The sequence below is a fragment of the Neomonachus schauinslandi genome, chromosome 13 (assembly GCF_002201575.2).
Source record: "Neomonachus schauinslandi chromosome 13, ASM220157v2, whole genome shotgun sequence".
In the NCBI taxonomy this organism is placed as follows: domain Eukaryota; kingdom Metazoa; phylum Chordata; class Mammalia; order Carnivora; family Phocidae; genus Neomonachus; species Neomonachus schauinslandi.
In genome coordinates this window covers 18,401-39,640 of record NC_058415.1, presented here as the reverse complement: position 1 = coordinate 39,640, position 21,240 = coordinate 18,401, and the positions used below count along the sequence as shown (strand labels likewise).

Sequence of the window (21,240 nt, the reverse complement as noted above, 5' to 3'; positions counted from 1 at the left end):
ATCAGAACACAGCAGCTGTTTGGCCAAAAGTTCTCACATTTATTACTGAACCCACCTACTGGTGTAGAGGCACAGTAACAGACAAAAATCATTTCCCTGATAAAACATGTCTATTGGCCAGGTAGGAGGGATGTTTACAGAGTGATAAGATAGGAACACATGATCTTCATGCAGCTTAAATATGTGTGCCAATTATGTGTGTCATCTCATGATGTGCGATGCCTTATAGACTAAGCCTGGTTCTCCAGTGCCTCCTCTTGGAGTTGTGCCTGATTTTATTACCAGTTTTCATCCAAATCCACTGGGGAATGGGACAATTCTGCTTTTGTTTCTTGGTCAGGAATCACTTGATGCTGATAGTCTTGTGAGAAGACATGGCGAGGAACAGTCAACCACACACACCAGGATGGTGGCAAAAAGGAGAAAGGAGCTAAATGCTTGGTCTTGACAGGAAACATGTGCTAACAGAGGATGGAACAGAAAAATGGCACTCTTTCACTGGGTTTATCCTGCTGGGTTTCTCTGAGCGGCCTCAACTGGAGCTAGTCCTCTTTGTGGTTCTTCTGATCTTCTATATGTTTACTCTGCTGGGAAACACCACTGTCATTGCATTTTCCCAACTGGACCCACGTCTTCAGACTCCATGTACTTTTTCCTCTCCAATCTAAGCTTTCTGGGCTTGTGTTACACGACCAGCACTGTCCCACAGCTCCTGGTTCAGCTCAGTGGAGTCAACAAGTCTATCTCCTTTGGTGGGTGTGTAGTTCAGCTGTTCCTCTCCCTAAGGTTGAGAGGCACAGAATGCATTCTCTTAGGGGTCCAGGCCCCTGCACTGCACAGTGATGATGCACCCCCATCTCTGTGCCTTGCTGGCTTCTGCATCCTGGTTCCTTGGTTTTGCCAACTCCTCATTGCAGACAGTGCTCATCTTCCTTGTACCACTTTGTGGGAGAAATAAACTAGATCACTTTTTTTGTAAGGTCCCCTGGCTGCTCAGGCTTGCCTGTGTTGGCACCACTGTTGATGAGTCAGAGATCTTCTTTGTCACTGTAATCATTCTCCTCACACCTGTGGCATTAATGACATTCTCCAACAGTCAGATTGTCTTAAGAAGAAGGTCAGCTGCAGGGCAGAGGAAAGGTTTGGGACATGTGGGTCCCACATCACAGTGGTCTCCCTGTTCTATGGCACGTCCATCTACATTTTACCAAGCTCAAAATGACTGGGCAAAACCTCAAAACACAGGCTCTATTTCTGGCCCAAGCACATATTGTACATCTGCTTCAAGAACAAAAAGATAACTTAAGAAAAGCCATTGCAAACATAAAGATAAGAAAAACGAAAGAACCTCTTTGGCTCCCAAAAGGTTAAAGTCATACCAACTTGCACACATTGAAAACATAAGAAGTCTGTAACTTTCTGGAATGTTCTTCCTCACGATGATGTATAACTCTGTATGTAAAACAAAACAGAACAAATATATAAACCTGACCCAAATGTTCCTCCCCGGGGAACTCCCTTCTTCGTGAAGATTGTGTCTCCCAGGCCGCCGTCCTGACTTGGGTTTGAATAAAACTCTCTTCCTTTCTCTCTAAACTATTTAAAAAGTTCCGCTCATTCAGTGTCGACAATAACAATGTGTTTTCTTTTTAAGTGAAAAATAAATGTTCCTGGTTCACAACTCCAACAGCACAGAAGGGCGGCTGTTCTTCATCCTGGAGCTTCCCTGCAGAACGAAGCGTATGTATATATATATTCCAGCACAAACGGGCTCATCCTAGAAGGATGCCTTGAAGGTCCAAGAAGCACTATCCAGTCCATGGGTGAGACCAGAAGGCGAAGCTCTTCCCGTTTAGAGCATTAGTTTTTGGGTTTAAAACTGCCTTGGAAATGCGTGAAACCATTGCATTTCCTAAAGCCCAAAGCTTCGGAAGGTCCGAGCGCAGCTGCCCTTGCCGGGAGCCGGGAACAGCTCTGCAGGCAGGGGTTGGTGCAGGAAGGGAAGGGGCAGGGCTCTGGGGGTGGTCTGCAGCCAGAGGCGGCCGCGGAATGGGCCGGGTGTGTGGGGGGGGGCGGACCCCGCCCATAGCCCCCGCCCACGCCTGCGCCGCCAAGCCAGGTGTTGGCGTGAGGAGGGGCCTCCTGGACCACCTGCAATCGCCGGGAAGCGCGGATGTAAGGACGGGTCGCCCAGTACAGGCAGGCGCAGCATCCAATGGGCTCGGGGCACCACCCTCCCCGACCAATCACCGCATGGGGGTGGAGCTACCTCTCTGTGGGACAACCCGGAGCTGCCCCGGAATGCAGAGATGGGGCAGGTGAAGAGGCGCTCTGAGAGAGTGGACCTGTGAAGTTCCCGGCTGGGTGAGTACACTCTGTGGGCCGGTGTGGGGGTCCTGGGGATAGGGTGCACCCTGGGTGGGAGGCGGGGTCCTCGAAGGGCGTGGCGACTCAGATGAGTTTTCTTTTTCCCTTGAAAGTCTCTTCTGCCGATGTTGGTCAACTGGCTGTACCCCTAGACCCGTGAACTCCAGGGCGCCCGCTCACCCGAGCTTTTGTGGGATGGGTTGCAGACATTTCAGGGTTTCCCGTGTTCCCCGGGAAGAGTGCACGTAAGGACTGCACACAGTCCCCAACTTCAGTGCGGTGCCCCCGTCCCCTGGCACAGACAGTGCAGGTAATGGACCTTGAGCGGCTCCCCAAGTTCAGCAGGGTGTCCCCTGTTCCCCCAGGTACAGGTGTGGCGGTAACAAGCCCCAGAGCCGTCCTCCAACTTCAGCATTGTGCCCCGTGTCCGTAGGGGGATGGTGGTAATGGTCCGTCAGGATCGTCTGGGAGGGTCCTCCAGGTTCCTGCTCCCCCAGGCACAGGTGTGGCGGTAACAAGCCCCAGAGCCATCCCCCAACTTCAGCATTGTGCCCTGTGTCCCCCCAGGGATAGTGGTAATGGGCTGTCAGGATTGTGCAGGAGGGTCCTCCAGGTGGGGGCCTGGAGGCTGGAGTAAACCAGACCCCACTCAAGTTGCATGAGGAACAGGTGAGTTGAGGCGTTCATTTGGAAGAATAATTTTGCTTTTCCAAAAAAGACAAAGTCATTGGTCTACTTTAAAATGAAGATAATTACTACTTAAGAAACAAGTACGTGTTTCCCTTTCTCCCAGAAACCGAAGCAGGTGTGCAGGCTATAGGTGGGAAGTCCTACTTATCCCCAGCTGACAGCATTTCTCTGCTCTGGCTCCAGGAGACCCGAAATTTTGAACATCAGCGTGTGAGTCAGTGATGCAGCTTGTCACAGGACGACAGCGTTCAGAGAAAGCAGCAGGTACAATTGGCACAATGTCATCTTCATGTCAGGGACTCACTTTTGCTAGAGGTAAAACTTCTCATTAACCCCAAACCTCCTGAGCTTTTCTCTTTTCTGTAGTTGAACCACAGAGTAAAACTTAAGTAGCTGTCAGCCTTCTGGATTTGGTGCAAGAGTTACTTAATTTCCCTGCAGGTAGAGCATTGCAGGGTATAACATTTTATCTGTTCATTTATTGCTTAGAAAATGTATTCTGAATATCTGTTTCCTAGAAATAACTTATTAGAAAGGGAAGGTGAAATTTACTCTTTGTGCCTCTTTAACATTTAATTTGTTCCTTAATCTAACAGTGTTTATTCAGCTGGGCCTAGGATATTGGTTTAGTGTCTAATATATGGAGTTAGGTGGCTTTTTGTCATCGGATACAGACTTGGATGATGTCTTGTCATTTATCAAAGGTGATGTTCATAATTGATTAGTCTTTCCATCAAAAGAGTTACAATTAGGATAGAGGGAAAATTCAAAATTATTCAAAGTAACCTTTACCATTTTAAAGTTGAGCTTGACTTTCAAGTTTTACTAAATGTATCATCTAGATATTTTGAGGTGCCATATTTTCTCTGTAGTTTCTTTGGTGGTGGAGTCAGAAGGAGAGTCTTTGGGAATTCTTTTGGATAGAGGCATGCTGGTGGCTTCAAGGGGCTTGGCGTCAGGAGCCCTGGGGTGAATTTTGGAACTGCTTGCCTGACACTGGGTCAGTCAGGTCATCCCACAGAGTTTCTGTTGCCTCCTTATGAAATTGCTGGCAGATAATGTTCTGCTTAAAGGGGAACCCTCCCATCCTGTTGGTGGGAATGCAGGCTGGTGCAGCCACTCTGGAAAACAGTGTGGAGGTTCCTCAAAAAGTTAAAAATTGAGCAACCATATGATCTAGCAATTGCACTATTAGGTATTTACCCAAAGGATACAAAAATGCAGATTTGAAGGGGTACCGTATCGTGATGTTGATAGCAGCATTATCAACAATAGCCAAACTATGGAGAGAATCCCAAAGTCCATGCACTGATGAATGGATAAAGAAGATGTGGGGTACATATATATATATGATGAAATATGACCCAGCTTCAAAAAGAATTAAATCTTACCATTTGCAAGGATGTGGGTGGATCTAGGGTATAGTAAGCTAAGCAAAATCAGTAAGTCAGAGAAAGACAAATACTCTATGATTTCACTCATATCAAATTTCAGAAAGAAAACAGATGAACATGGGGTGGGGGAGAGGCAAACGAGGAAACAGACTCAACCTTAGAGAACAAACTGAGGGTTGCTGGAGGGCAGATGCGTGGGGAGAAGGGTTATATGGGTGATGGGTATTAGGGAGGGCATTTGTTGGGATGAACACCAGGTGTTATATACAGGTGAGGATTCACTAGATCCTACGCCTGAAGTGAATATTACACTGCATGTTAACTAACTGGAATTTAAAAGAAGAAAAGAGAAAGACAATGTTCCGCTTCATGAAGAGTGAGGTAAAAATGTAGTGATTTTGGCTGTACTATTCTGTAGATGATAGTTTTAAAACACCCTGTTTTAGGATACACTAGTCCTCGGAAGGCTGCGATGAAAGATTTAGATCTCAGAGCATGTTCATGTTCCATTGATATGTTACTTACAGTTTGCACAGGTGGGAAGGTAAGTGGAGAGAAATAAGACAGAAGGAGAAAGTAGGTGTGAACCATTCATTAGGTAGCCTTCCACCTTTCTAATGAGAGCCTTGGGGCAGTGTCATTTTGGAAGAAGAGGGGGAATCGTGGAGCTCTGCAGCAGATGGGGGAGTTCCAGGTCTGGGTGAAGCTGACAGGGGTCCCGCAGGAGAGCTGAGTGCATTCTGCAGGAGGGTGTGGGCAGGGCGGGCTCCAGGGTTGGCTGTGGGTCTCCCGTGTGAGAGTTGTGACACGTGAGGGCCGTGAGCAGGTTCCTGGCTGAGGACAGGTGAGGCACAGGTGGAGAGCTGGCCGAGCACCTTCTTCTGTGCCACCAGCCTCACCCAACACACACAACCTCATCGTCTGTCCCTGTCAGTCCAGTTCAGACTCCTCAGAGTAGCCAGGCTGAGATGTTTGTTTGTGCTTCTTTCTTTGCATGTGTGTGAAGTTTAAAAACTTAGATGATGGAAATGACGGGTCATCAGAACATCTGTTACTCTTTTATTTCCTGCTCTTCTTTCAATCACCAAAGTGAATCATACCTGCTAGTGGAAGGGGCTATCTGTGTGTTTTCATTTCCTGTTTTAATTAAACAATGGGAAAACAATCTTCTGAAATAGTAAAAGAATCCTTTGTGGGTGTTCATGTTTTTCTCTTATGTGAACCACATTCCAATATTAGAAAGTATGTTTTAAAGTAAACACAGCCTCAGAGCTGTGACAGGGTGCGGTGGCCTTTCTGAGGGGGAGAAATGGAGATGGAGTGTAGGTTCTTTAGGAGCTCGGGGAGTGGCTCATCGTGCTCCCAAAGGAAATCAAGCCCCCGGTTGGCCTTTCCTGAGGGGGCTGCTTACCTGGCGGCCCATCGTGGGCTCTGGAAGCTTGACCTCATGAGTCCCTTGCGACTTGAGCTGGGGAATTTATGAAGAAAACAGAAGGAATCCTGGAGGGTGCCTGCATCCTTTGTACTTGGACAACTGCATGCAGCAAAGGAACCCATCACCTGTGAGGCGTGTCGGAATCCCTGAGGGTGTGGGCTTCGCTTCCTGGGCTGAGGTTGTGTCTTCATCATTATCTGGACCAGAGCCACGGTGTGTGGCTATGGAGATCCAGACCCTTATATGACCATGTCATTATTAATATTATTATTTTAAGAAAGCAATATAGACCTTGACTTCCAGATACAAATATCAAAAGGAAAAACACAAGGTCAAATATATATATATAATGATTGAACTTGTGGCCTCTCTCATTAGTATGGGTAACGTAGGACTGCACTTAGGAGAAAGACCAAGGAATTACATTTGATAGAAGTGTGCTGTGCACACATAGTGTTTTATTCTATCATTTGCCTTATTTCTCTGAAGGGAAAATGGAGCGGTGACTGGAGCTTGGTTTCTGATTTTAAGGAATGGGAGACAAGTGAATTGAAAGAGCAGTGTTGATGCTGACATGGTGCTCAGTGCCCAGTGAGTGAAGGTTTGAAGCCTGGACTTGGAAGCGTTGGTGTTCAGGGAGGATGTTGTCCGAGTTTCCAGCACATCGAGTCACTTGGCTGGTGTGCCTAATCGGGGCAGTTCCTGCCTTCCTTAGGGCAGCTTGGAAGTGGCTTAAAACCCTAGGGCATTTGTGGAGTGGTCTGGATGGGACACCTGTGTGGGCCAATGTAGACACCACCCAGGGAATTCCAGAGCTAACGATAAGCACATTTGTGAGGCTGGAGTTGGCATCTCTGTGAGAAGCATTGATCTGGAGTGGAAAGAAGTCGCTGGGTCTTATGACTCCCTGTGTGAGCAGGTCTGAGCCTGGCAGGGTAGTCGGATCAGATAGCTGAGAGGTTGTGACGCCGTGGTGGTGGACCGTCGCTCATGATGGGCAGGCCAGCTTGCTCCAGGGACAGGGACTGGGCTCTCCTCCCTGGCCAGCCCTCCTGCTGCAGATGTGATCAGAGAGTTGCTTCCTGTTTGGTTCTCCAGCCCTCGGCTCAGCAGGGTGGTTGGTGGGAAGCGGCCCACACACAGCATTATCGATTCTTGCCCAGTGTGCCCCCTGCTTCCTCAGAGGAGGCACAGCGGATGTCCTCTGCCTGGTGTCTGTGAATTCAGCCGGCAGAAGCACTTCTTCCAGAGCCACACCCCTGAGAAACCCTCTCTCCACGTTCCTGTGCTGTGTGCAAGAGGTCACTTTTCACTTGGAACTGAAATCTCAGCTCCTGCCGTTAGGTTCCGAGGCCACACAAGACACCAGTCTCTATGAAGATCTAGTTCCAAGTGGAACCTGAGGTGTGAGACTGAGGCCGAACCTGGGCGGCCTGCTGACCCAGCTGCAGGCTCCTTCCTGAAAACTGTGCAGCAAAGCCTGGTTTGTGATGACGTCACAGGAGAGAGGGACAGATGCAGCATTCTGCCTGACCATAGGAGGATTCTGGACATCAGTCTCAGGTGGTTGGTGCAAGGAGGAGAGATGTCTGTTTCCCAGGACCTTGGCGACAGGGAGATTTGGATCCTGGGATGGGTCTCTGATCAGCTTTCTCAGATGAAAATCTCAGACAAGGAGAGGAAGTGTGTGTGCTCACCTGTCATCGAGGAGGGTGTCTGGTTTCAGGTTTCATGTGCAGGTGGATTCCTCGTGTGGCTCCTTTTCCTGATGGAGTTCAGGGTGCAGTAGGTGGACCCCCTGGACCTGGGTATCCTGGCTGTGCAAGAGCCCTGGGGCACCTTTTCCCCGGGGCTTTGGACCAGGAAATCGGAGTCAGTCAGTGGTGAAACCATCAGTGTAGGCCTCTGTTTCTGCCCTGCCGAGATGGACTGATGACTCTGATAGCTGCTATGGAAATACAGAGCAGGAGAGAGGGCTGGGGTACTGAAAGTGAGGTGGGGGTGGTGCTTGCTATTCACATAAGGGCCAGGTGGGACTTCACTAGGAAGGTGATCCTTGAGTCAAGATCTAAAGAAGGTGAGTGATACCAAGTCAAGCACACTATAAACGGAAGGGAAAGTATGTGCAAAGACCCTGGGGCAGGAGCATACCAGGTATGCCCAGGAGCAGCAAGAAGGCCCTGTGGTCACAGGAGACAGCTTAGGACAGACCTCAGGGAGGTGACAGAGGGAGACAGAAAGCCATGGCAGGGCTGTGACCACATGGGACCCTGTTTCACTGAGCCATCCTGGCTACAATGTTGAGAATAGATGACAGAGGGTTGAGGATGGTCAAGGGGGGTCCACGGTGAAGCTTTTCCAGGAACTCAGGCAAGAGAAGGGCTCTGGTGTGGACCAGACAAGTGGCCTTGGAAGGAGTGGTCAGTCCTATTCTGGGTACGTATTGAAGATGGAGCTCACAGAATTTGCCAATGGGTTAGATATTGGGAATGGGAGAAAGGAGGAATTGGGGTAACTCCCAGCTCTACTTGGGTGTCCTGAGGAAGGGGAAGGAGGAGGTTTCTGGGGGTAAGAGGTAGTCCATGTTCCCCATGCTGAGGAAGGTGCCTTTCATGGTGGATCTGCTGATGCGTGTGTCTGGGAGAATATTTAACATCTACTCTCTCAGCAACTTTCAAGTACGCGTATCCCCCACTTTTTAAAAGTTGAAGGTAAGACACTTGGCTTTTTTTGAAAGATCTACGTCATTACCCGGCTTCAGTAACAGGAAGAAACCTGAAGAGGATTTCCCTCTTATGTAAAAATTCGAAAAGTGAGCATCGCGTTCAGCATCTGTTTTGCGGGGACCCACTACAGAGGCGGCGTGCACCCCAACCAGCTTCCTGGGAACCGCTCTCTGCGTCCAGCCCCCAGCACTTTGAATTGTGTCTGTGAGCATATGCTGTGCTTTATCTCCATTTATTTTGGGCATCCCTTAGGAAGTTGTGTCCTGAGGCCTAGGAAAAGCCAAAGAGAAGTCATTTTTGGAGTGTGAGCACGCTCACTATTTTTTCTGTGTAAATAATGGTAATTCCTCCCTTGGTTTACACCATTTCTGCTGTGAAAGGTTTCCTAGGAACACTGTACTTTCAAATAGCGGGGGAACCTGTACCCCATCCTGCAGGGTGAGCTTAGTCTCCATGCTGCACAGAACGTTTCATGACTTACGCATTTTATCACTCAAACATTGTGTCTTTGACCACCTTCCCCTGTCTCCCTCCATCCCCGAATCTGGCAACCACCAATCTGTTCTCAGTATCTATGCGTTCGGTATTTTTTTTTTTCCACGTGGAATGTCCATGAGCATCTGGTATTTGTCTTTCTGTGTCTGAGTTACTTAGCATAAGCCCCCAAGGTCTCTGTTTCTATGTCTGGTTACTGTGAATAATGCTGCAGTGAACATGGGAGTGCATCTATCTTTTTGAGGTAGTGTTTTTGTGTTCTCCAAATAAATCCACCCATTAGAGCAATTCCTGGGTCATGTGGTAGTGGTATTCATTTTTTCCAGGAACTTCCATACTGTTTGTCACAGTGGCTGCACGAATTTACATTCCCACCAACAGTGCACAGGGTCCCCTTGTCTACACACCCTTGACCACACCTGGTGTCTGTCTCTGGGACAATTGCCGTTCCAACAGTTGTGAGATGATAGCGGATTGTGGGTTTGACTCAGGTTTCTCTGACGACGATTAGTGATGTTGAACATTTTCTGTGTCTGTTGGCCACCGTGTGCCATCTTTGAAAAGTATTCATATATTCTCCCCATTCTTTTATACAGGTTTTTTTGTTTGTTTTGATTTGTAGGAGTGTTTTCTGTATTTTGGATATTAGCCTCTTTTTACACATATGATTTGCAGATTTTTTTTTTCTCATTGGGTAGGTTGCCTTTTAAGTTTTGATGGTTTCTTTTGCCATGCAGAAGATTTCAGTTTGATGTCGTCCACTTGTTTATTTTTGCATTTGTTGCCTTTGCTTTTGGTGTCTGATCTAAAAGACTCTTTCCCCAAACCCATGTTGAGTAACTTACTACCTGTGTTTCCTTCTCAGTGGTTTATGGATTCAGGTCTTATATTCATGTCATTCATCCATTTAAAATTTTTGTGTGTGCTGTAAGAAAGTGATCCAGTTGCATTCTTCTGCATTTAGTGTCCAGTTTTCCCAGTACTGTTCATTGAAGAGACAGTCTTTTTCCCATTGTATATATTCTGCTCCTGTGTCATAAGTTAAGACCATATATGTGTGGGTTAGTTTCTCAGCTTCCTCCTCCTCCTCCTCCATTTTTTTTGTGTTACAGTTTATTTTTTGGGAAAATATTTTTCCTTTTGGAATATATGCAGTGTGGACTTTACTGATTACATGTTCATACTATTTGTTAGGACATTTCTCTGACATCTGTGTTTTTGTAAATGAGTAGCTGGATCTACAGCTTTCAACAGGTTTAACATTTGGGCAGAACTACTCAATAAATGTTGTATTCTTCCATCAGATCAGGGATTGTGTCTGTCTTTTGTAATCCTATCAGATGTGATGATTGGTATCTCTATTTCCTTTAACATGATAGGGTTATTAAAGTGATTTTAATATTTCTTAAAAATGTGGATTCTAAATCATCCTTATTTAATAATATATATTCATATAAAACAAGTTTAAAGAAATGCATTTATTGGAATCAGCTGTTGAAACAGGACATAAATATTAATTCCCATTCGGAGTTAATAATAATTATATCAGAGCAAAGTTTAAATATACCTTTAATGTACTGACTCTAATGAATAAACTTTGCCAAAAGTGCTATGATTATCATTTTCTGAGCTTTCTATTCTGTTCCATTGACCTGTGTGTCTGTTTCTAGGCCAGTACCATACTGTTTGGATGACTACAGCTTTGTAATCTAGCTTGAAATCCGGGAGTGTGGTGACTCCTGCTCTCTTCTTCTCTCTCCCGATTGCTCTGGGTATTTGGTGTCTTTTGTGATTCCATACGAATTTTAGGACTGACTTCTATTTCTTTGAATAATGCCATTAGAATTCAGAGAGGGATTTCATCACATCTGTAGATTGCTTTGGTTGCAATAGACATGTTAACACTATTAACTCTTCGGTTAATGAGCATGGCATATGCTTCCATTTATTTGTGTCATCCTCCGTTTCTTTGACTCATACATCCCCCCTCAACATACACGTGTTATTCCTTCCTTTTCCACCATGTGTTCAATGTACCAGGTCTTTCTCATTCGTGGTTACTTTTATTCCTAGATTTTTTTCCTTGATGCTATTGTAAATGGCATTGCTTTCTTATTTTCTCTTTGTGAAGGCTTGTAATCAGTACACAGAAATGCAACAAGTTGGGGCGCCTGGGTGGCTCAGTCAGTTAAGCGTCTGCCTTTGGCTCAGGTCATGATCCCGGGGTCCTGGGATCGAGACCTGCCCTGGGCTCCCTACTCAGTGGGGAGTCTGCTGAATGCTTTCTGTAGTTCCAAATGGCGTATTTTCCTAATTAGTGGCAGGCTGAGTCCTCTGGTATTGGTCAGGTGTCCCAAATCCCTGGGGCTTTGGAGCCAGGCCTCTGGGGACAGACCCCCCCCCAGAAGCCTCCCAAGGGTTACAGTTAGGGCCTGGGGACATGGCACGCCCGAACTGCCTGCGCTGTGGCAGAGTTATGGGTGGTTTGACTTAAGGGCGTTCATCAGGGTGAGTGGCAAGTTCATGATTTGCGGCCAAGAGGCCGATGAATGTGGGAGTTTGCTTGGATGGACATGCAGTGTACTCATGTTCTGAATGCTTTCCCGAGTTCCAAATGGCGTGTTTTCCTCCTGGGTGACAGGATGAGTCTTCTGATCTTGCTCAGGTGTCCCCACCTTGGTGGCTTTGGAGCCAGGCTTCTGGGGACAGACCCTGCAGAAGTCAACCTATGGTTAGGGGTAGGGCCTAGGGTCATTTTGACCCGGACCTGCCCATGCTGTGCGAGCTTCCCTGGGGTCTGAGTGGAGGGCATGAGTTGGGATGAGTATCAGGCTCAGGGTTTGCCACCAGGGGGCCGCTCAATGTGGGGTTTCGCTTGGATGGGCATGCACATTTCTCCTGCTCTGAATGCTTTGCAGAGTTCCAAATGGTGCCTTTTCTGTCTGGGTGGCAGGCTGAGTCCCCTGGTATCGCACAGGTGTCCCCGAATCCTGGGTCTTTAGAGCCAGGCCTCTGGGGAAAGAGCCCTCAAAAGACAAACCAGGGTGAGGGTTGGGGCATAGGGGCATGGGAGGCCTGATCTGCCAGCGCTGTGTCGAGCTTCCCGGGGGTGTGAGTTGAGGGCGTGGGTCAGCATGAGTGTCAGCCTCTTCTTTTCGGCCAGGGGACCACTGACAGTGTGGGTTTGCTGGGATGGGCATGCAGAGTTCTGCTCTGAATCCTTTCCGGAGTTCCAAATGGTGGGGTTTCTTTCTGGGTGGCAGGCTGAGTCCTCTGGTATTGCTCAGGTGTCCCCAGTCCCTGGGGACTCGCTCTGGAGCAAGGCCTCTGGGAAGAAAGCACTCAGGAGCCAACCTAGGGTTAGGGTTAGGGCCTAGGGGCAGGGCAGGCCAGATCTGCTGGCGCTGTGGCCAGCTTCCTGGGGGTGTGAGTTGAGCACATGGATCAGGGTGCGAGTCAGACTCAGGGTATGCAGACAGGGAGCCGTTTAATGTGGGGGTTCGCTGGGATGGGCATGCAGTGTACTCATGCTCTGAATGCTTTCCCGAGTTCCAAATGGTATGTTTTCCTTCTGGGTGACAGGCTGAGTCTTCTGGTCTTGCTCAGTTGTCCCCACCACGGAGGCTTGGGAGCGAGGCTTCTGGGGACAGACCCCTCAGAAGTCAACCTAGGGTTAGGGTGAGGGCCTAGGGTCATTTCGGCACGGATCTGCCCATGCTGTGTGAGCTTCCCTGAGGTCTGAGTGGAGCCCGTGGGTCAGGATGACTGTTAGGCTCAGGGTTTGCCACCAGGAGGCGGCTGAATGTGCGGTTTTGCTGGGATGGACGTGCACATTTCTCCTGCTCTGAATGCTTTCCCGAGTTCCAAATGGCGCATTTTCCTTTTTAGTGGCAGGCTGAGTCCTCTGGTCTTGTACAGGTGTACCAATTCCCCGGAGTTTTGCATCCAGGCTTCTGGGGACAGAACCTCAGAAGCCAACCTAGGGATAAGCTTACAGGCTAGGGTCATTTCAGCTCTGACGTTACCAAGCTGTGGCAAGCCTCAGGGCGGTCTGAGTTGAGGGCGTGGGTCAGGGTGAGTGTCAGGATCAGGGTGTGCAGGCAGGGTCCGTTGAAAGTGGGATTTCGCAGGGATGGGCACACAGAGTTCTCGTACTCTGAAAGCTTTCCGGAAATCCAAATGGCGCAGTTTCCTTTTGGGGGGCAGGCTGATCCTCTGGTATAGCTCATGACCCCCAATCCCTGTGGCTTTAGAGCCAGGCCTCTCCGAAGAGAGCCCTCAGAAGCCAAGCAAGGCTTAGGGTCAGGGCCTAGGGGCATGGCAGACCCTATGTGCCCGCACTGCGGCCAGCTTACCGGTGGTTTGTCTTGAGGGGGTGGGTCAGCTTGAGTGTCAGGCTCAGGGTTTGCCACCAGAGGGCACAGAAAGTGTGTGTTCACTGGGATGGACATTCACAGTTCTCCTGCTCTGAATGCCTTCTGGACTTCCAAATGGCGGGGTTTCCTTTTGGTTGGCAGCCTGAGTCCCTTGATATTGCTCAGGGCTCCCGAATCCTTGGGGCTATGGAGCCAGGCTCTGGGGACAGACCACTCAGAAGCCAACTTGGGGTTAGGGTTAGGGCTTAGGGGCATGACAGGCCTTACCTCCCAGTGCTCTGATGAGCTTCCCGGGCTCTTGGTTGAGGCCGTGGGTCAGGCGGAGTGTCAGGCTCAGGGATTGCGGCCAGGGTACATTGAACTTGGGGCTTCCTTGGGATGGACACGCACAGTTCTCCTGGTGTGAATGCCTACCAGAGTTCCAAATGGCGTGTTTTGCTTTTGAGTGGCAGGCTGAGTCCTCTGGTATTGCTCAGGTGTCCCAAATCCCTGGGGTTTGGAGCCAGGGCTCTGGGGACAGACCCCTCAGAAGACTCCCTAGGGTGATGCTCAGAGCCCGGGACATGAAGTCCTATACTGCCGGCGCTGTGGCAAGGTTCAGGTGGTTTGGCTTAAGGGCATTCATGAGTGTGATTGGCAAGCTCATGGATCGCGGCCAAGGTGCCAATGAAAGTGGGGGTTCGCCTGGATGGGCATGCAGTGTACTCATTCTCGAGATGCTTCCAAACTTCCAAACTCATTCTATGAGGCCAGCATTACCTTAATCCCCAAACGAGGCAAAGACCCCATCAAAAAGGAGAATTTCAGACCGATATCCCTGATGAATATGGATTCCAAAATCCTCAACAAAATCCTAGCTAATAGGATCCAACAATACATTAAAAGGATCATCCACCACGACCAAGTGGGATTTATCCCCGGGATGCAAGGGTGGTTCAACATTTGCAAATCAATCAGTGTGATAGAACACATTAATAAGAGGAGGGAGAAGAACCATATGGTCCTCTCAATTGATGCAGAAAAAGCATTTGACAAAATACAACATCCTTTCCTGATTTAAACTCTTCAGAGTATAGGGATAGAGGGAACATTCCTCAAGTTCATAAAATCCATCTATGAAAAACCCACAGTGAATATCATCCTCAATGGGGAAAAGCTGAGAGCCTATCCCTTAAGATCAGGAACACGTCAAGGATGCCCACTCTCGCCACTATTGTTCAACATAGTACTAGAAGTCCTAGCAACAGCAGTCAGACAACAAAAAGAAATAAAAGGTATTCAAATTGGCAAAGAAGAAGTCAAACTCTCTCTTTTCACAGACGACATGATACTTGATGTGGAAAACCCAAAAGACTCCACCCCCAAATTACTAGAACTCATACAGCAATTCAGTAATGTGGCAGGATACAAAATCAATGCACAGAAATCAGTTGCTTTCTTATACACTAACAATACAACTGTAGAAAGAGAAATTAGAGAAAGATTCCATTTACAATAGCACCAAAAACGATAAGATACCTTGGAATAAACCTAACCAAAGAGGTAAAGGATCTATACTCTAGGAACTACAAAACACTCATGAAAGAAATTGAAGAAGACACAAAAAGATGGAAAAATATTCCATGCTCATGGATCGGAAGAATAAACATTGTTAAAATGTCTATGTTACCCAGAGCAATCTATACCTTCAGTGCCATCCCAATCAAAATTCCAATGACATTTTTCAAAGTGCTGGAACAAACAATCCTAAAATTTATATGGAATCAGAAAAGACCCCAAATAGCCAAGGAAATGTTGAAAAAGAAAAGCAAAGCTGGGGGCATCACGTTGCCCGATTTCAAGCTATATTACAAAGCCGTGATCACCAAGACAGCATGGTACTGGCACAAAAACAGACATATAGACCAATGAAACAGAATAGAGAACCCAGATATGGACCCTCAACTCTATGGTCAAATAATCTTTGACAAAGCAGGAAAAAACATGCAATGGAAAAAAGACAGTCTCTTCAATAAATGGTGCTGGGAAAACTGGACAGCCACATGCAGAAGAATGAAACTCGACCGTTCTCTAACACCATTCACAAAGATAAACTCAAAGTGGATGAAAGACCTCAATGTGACACAGGAATCCATCAAAATCCTAGAGAAGAACATAGGCAGTAACCTCTTTGACATCGCCTACAGCAACTTCTTTCAAGATACATCTCCAAAAGCTAGTAAAACAAAAGCAAAAATGAACTTTTGGGACTTCATCAAGATAAAAAGCTTCTGCACAGCAAAGGAAACAGTCAACAAAACAAAGAGGCAACCCACAGAATGGGAGAAGATATTTGCAAATGACATTACAGATAAAGGGCTGGTATCCAAGATCTACAAAGAACTTCTCAAACTCAACACCCAAAAAACAAATAATCAAGTCAAAAAGTGGGCAGAAGAGATGAACAGACACTTCTCTGAAGAAGACATACAAACAGCTAACAGACACATGAAAAAATGTTCATCATCATTAGCCATCAGGGAAATCCAAATCAAAACCACATTGAGATACCACCTTACACCAGTTAGAATGGCAAAATGGACAGGGAAAGAAACAGCAAATGTTGGAGAGGTTGTGGAGAAAGGCGAACCCTCTCACACTGTTGGTGGGAATGCAAGTTGGCACAGCCACTTTGGAAAACAGTGTGGAGGTTCCTCAAAAATTTAAAAATAGAGCTACCCTATGACCCAGCAATTGCACTCCTGGGTATTTACCCCAAAGACACAGAGGTAGTGAAAAGAAGGGCCACATGCACCCCAGTGTTCATAGCAGCAATGTCCGCAATAGCCAAACTGTGGAAAGAGCCGAGATGCCCTTCAACAGATGAATGGATAAAGAAGATGTGGTCCATATATACAATGGAATATTACTCAGCCATCAGAAAGGATGAATACCCAACTTTTACATCAACATGGATAGGACTGGAGGAGATTATGCTAAGTGAAATAAGTCAAGCAGAGATAGCCAATTATCATATGGTTTCACTTATTTGTGGAACATAAGGAATAGCATGGAGACATTAGGAGAAGGAAGGGAAAAATGAAGGGGGAGAAATCGGAGGGAGAGATGAACCATGAGAGACTATGGACTCTGAGAAACAAACAGGGCTTTAGAGGGGAGGGGGGTGGGGGGATGGGTTAGCCCAGTGATGGGTATTAAGGAGGGCACGTACTGCATGGAGCACTGGGTATTATATGAAAACAATGGATCGTGGATCACCACATCAAAAACCAATGATGTACTGTATGGTGACTAACATAACATTAAAAAAAAAAAAAAAAAGCCAAGTGTCTTACCGTGACCTTTTAAAAATTGGGGGACACTTGTACGTGAAAGTTGCTGAGGGAGTAGATGTTAAATGTTCTCCCGGACACAAACATCAGCAGATCCACCGTGAAAGGCACCTTCCTCAGCATGGGGAACACAGATGACCTCCTACCCCCAGAAACCTCCTCCTTCCCCTCGCTCAGGACAACCAACCACAGCTGGGAGTTACCCCAATTCCTCCTTTCTTTCATGCCCAAGACCTAACCCATCAGCAAATTTGGTGAGCTCCATTTTCAAAACATACCCAAAATAGGACTCACCACTCCTTCCAAGGCCACCTGTCTGGTCCACACTGGAGCCCATCTCTTGCCTAAGTTCCTGGAAAAGCTTCATCATGGACCTCCCTTGCGCATCCTCAACCTCTGTCATCTGTTCTCAACACTGTAGTCAGGAAGGCCCAGTGAAACAGGGTCCCATGGGGTCACAGCCCTGCAATGGCTTTCTGTCTCCCCTGTCACCTCCCTGAGGTCATGTCCTAAGCTGTCTCCTGTGGCCACAGGCCCTTATGCTGCTCCTGGACATACCTGGTATGCTCCTGCCCCCGGGCCTTTGCACATTCTTTCTCTTCCATTTAGAATGCTCTTGAAGTGATATCACTTTCTTTCTTTCTTTCTTTCTTTTTCTTTATTTTTAAGATTTTATTTATTTATGTGACAGAGACAGAGATAATGAGAGCAGGAACACAAGCAGCGGGAGTGGGAGAGGGAGAAGCAGGCCTCCCGCCGAGCAGGGAACCTGATGTGGGACTCGATCCCAGGACCCTGGGATCATGACCTGAGCCGAAGGCAGACGCTTAACGACTGAGCCACCCAGGCACCCAATCACTCACCTTTAGATCTTGACTCAAGTATCACGTTCCTAGTGAAGTCCCACCTGGCCCCTATGTGAATAGCAAGCACCACCCCCACCTCACTTTGGCACCCCAGCCCTGTCTCCTGCTCTGTATTTCCACAGCAGTTATCACAGTCACCAGTCTATCTCGGCAGGGCAGAAACAGAGGCCTACACTGATGGTTTCACCACTGACTCCCTCTGACTTCCTGGTCCAAAGCCCGGGGGAAAAGGTGCCCCAGGGCTCTTGCACAGCCAGGATACCCAGGTCCAGGGGGTCCACCTACTGCACCCTGAACTCCATCAGGAAAAGGAGCCACACGAGGAATCCACCTGCACATGAAACCTGAAACCAGACACCCTCCTCGATGACAGGTGAGCACACACACTTCCTCTCCTTGTCTGAGATTTTCATCTGAGAAAGCTGATCAGAGACCCATCCCAGGATCCAAATCTCCCTGTCGCCAAGGTCCTGGGAAACAGACATCTCTCCTCCTTGCACCAACCACCTGAGACTGATGTCCAGAATCCTCCTATGGTCAGGCAGAATGCTGCATCTGTCCCTCTCTCCTGTGACGTCATCACAAACCAGGCTTTGCTGCACAGTTTTCAGGAAGGAGCCTGCAGCTGGGTCAGCAGGCCGCCCAGGTTCGGCCTCAGTCTCACACCTCAGGTTCCACTTGGAACTAGATCTTCATAGAGACTGGTGTCTTGTGTGGCCTCGGAACCTAACGGCAGGAGCTGAGATTTCAGTTCCAAGTGAAAAGTGACCTCTTGCACACAGCACAGGAACGTGGAGAGAGGGTTTCTCAGGGGTGTGGCTCTGGAAGAAGTGCTTCTGCCGGCTGAATTCACAGACACCAGGCAGAGGACATCCGCTGTGCCTCCTCTGAGGAAGCAGGGGGCACACTGGGCAAGAATCGATAATGCTGTGTGTGGGCCGCTTCCCACCAACCACCCTGCTGAGCCGAGGGCTGGAGAACCAAACAGGAAGCAACTCTCTGATCACATCTGCAGCAGGAGGGCTGGCCAGGGAGGAGAGCCCAGTCCCTGTCCCTGGAGCAAGCTGGCCTGCCCATCATGAGCGACGGTCCACCACCACGGCGTCACAACCTCTCAGCTATCTGATCCGACTACCCTGCCAGGCTCAGACCTGCTCACACAGGGAGTCATAAGACCCAGCGACTTCTTTCCACTCCAGATCAATGCTTCTCACAGAGAAGCCAACTCCAGCCTCACAAATGTGCTCATCGTTAGCTCTGGAATTCCCTGAGTGGTGTCTACACTTGTCCACACAGGTGTCCCATCCAGACCACTCCACAAATGCCCTAGGGTTTTAAGCCACTTCCAAGCTGCCCTAAGGAAGGCAGGAACTGCCCCGATTAGGCACACCAGCCAAGTGACTCGATGTGCTGGAAACTCGGACAACATCCTCCCTGAACACCAACGCTTCCAAGTCCAGGCTTCAAACCTTCACTCACTGGGCACTGAGCACCATGTCAGCATCAACACTGCTCTTTCAATTCACTTGTCTCCCATGTCGGACCAGTCACCACTCCATTTTCCCTTCAGAGAAGTAAGGCAAATGACAGAATAAAACACTACGTGTACACAGCACACTTCCATCAAAATATAATTCCTTGGTCGGGGCGCCTGGGTGGTTCAGTTGGTTAAGCGACTGCCTTCGGCTCAGGTCATGATCCTGGAGTCCCTGGATCGAGTCCCACATCGGGCTCCCTGCTCGGCATGGAGTCTGCTTCTCCCTCCGACCCTCCCCCCTTTCATGCTCTGTCTCTCTCAGTCTCTCTCTCTCAAATAAATAAATAAAATCTTAAAAAAAAAAATTCCTTGGTCTTTCTCATATGGGCAGCTCTACATTACCATGCTAATGAGAGATACCACAAGTTCAATCATTATATATATTATATAAATCATTACATACATATAAATCATATATCATGTATATAAATCATTATATTTTATTATATATAATGTATATATTGTGTTTTTTGAATTGATATTTCTCTCTCGAAGTCAATGTCTATATTGCTTTCCTAAAATAACAGTAATAAAAATGACATGGTCACATAAGGGTCTGGATCTCCATAGCCAGACAACATGTCTCTGGTCCAGATAAGGATGACTACACAACCTCAGCCCATGAAGCAAAGCCCACACCCTCAGGGATCCCGACACGCCTCACAGGTGATGGGTTCCTTTGCTATATGGAGTTGTCTGCGTACAAAGGATACAGGCACCCTCCAGCATTCATTCTGTTTTCTTCATAAATTCCCCAGTTCAAGTCGCAAGTGACTCACTGGGTCAAGCTTCTAGAGCCCAGGATGGGCCACCAGGTAAGCAGCCCCCTTGGGGAAGGCTAAAAGGGGCCTCGATTTCCTTTGGGAACACAATGAGCCACTCCCTGAGCTCCTAAAGAACCTACACTCCATCTCCATGTGCCCCTCTCAAAAGGGCACCGCATCCTGTCACCGCTCTGAGGCTGTGTTTTACTTTAAAACATAATCTCTAATATCGGAATGTGGTTCACGGGAGAGAAAAACATGAACACCCACAAGAATTCTTTTACTATTTCAGAAGATTGTTTTCCCATTGTTTAATTAAAAGAGGAAATAAAAACACACAGATAGCTCCTTCCACTAGCAGGTCTGATTCACTTCACTGATTGAAATAAGAGCAGGGGGGAGGAGCAAGATGGCGGAGGAGTAGGAGACCTGGATTTCTTCTGGTCCCAGGAATATAGCTGGATAGGGATCAAACCATTCTGAACACCTACGAACTCAACAGGAGATTGAAGAAAAGAACAGCAACAACTCTCTGAACAGAAAAGCGACCACTTTCTGGAAGGTAGGACTTGCGGAGAAGTGAATCTGAGGCAATATTGGGGAGGATAGATGGCGGGGGAGGGGGCCTCCATCCGCCGCTTCTGGCAAGTGATAGAGCAGCGGAGCACAAAATCAGAACTTTTAAAAGTCTGCTCTGCTGAGGAACAGCGCTCCAGTGGCTAAGCAGGGGGTGGAACCCTCTCTGGGACAGTGTGGTCTCAGGACCCTTGGGGTCACAGGAAGACCAGGGGTGCCTGAGTGCGGCAGATCTCCCAGGTATCAGACCGGGGAAGCCGGCTGCAGAGACGGAGGCGAGGAGTGGGCTCACAGCTCGTGGTTGCCATAAACCATGATCAGCAGCACAGTTGGGCCACTGCTCTTCCAGCAGGGACCCAATAAGTGGCAGATCCAGGGAGAGTCCCCTTCCTCCCCCGGGAGGAGTGGTGCGGGAATGCGCTGCAGGGATCTGCTAGGTTTGGAGACTCCACACAGGGCCTGGTGCCAGAGATAGAAATGCTCAGTCACAGGCCGGGTGAGCACGGAGTGCAGCCAGAGACCAGGGAGATGGGAGTGACTGACTGCTTTTCTCTGGGGGCTCACTGAGGAGTGGGGCCCTGAGTTCTTGGCTCCTCTGGGGTGGAGATTAGGAGGCCACCATTTTCACTCTTGGCCTCCAAAGCTGTACGGAAAGCTTGCAGGGAACAAAAGCTCCCGAGAG

At 48.1% G+C, this 21,240-nt stretch overlaps 1 pseudogene; it reads left to right on the top strand.

The window, feature by feature from the left end:
• Positions 1–471: 471 nt before the first annotated feature.
• On the top strand, positions 472–1,222 carry LOC123326507 (annotated as a pseudogene).
• The last annotated feature ends 20,018 nt before the right edge of the window (positions 1,223–21,240 follow it).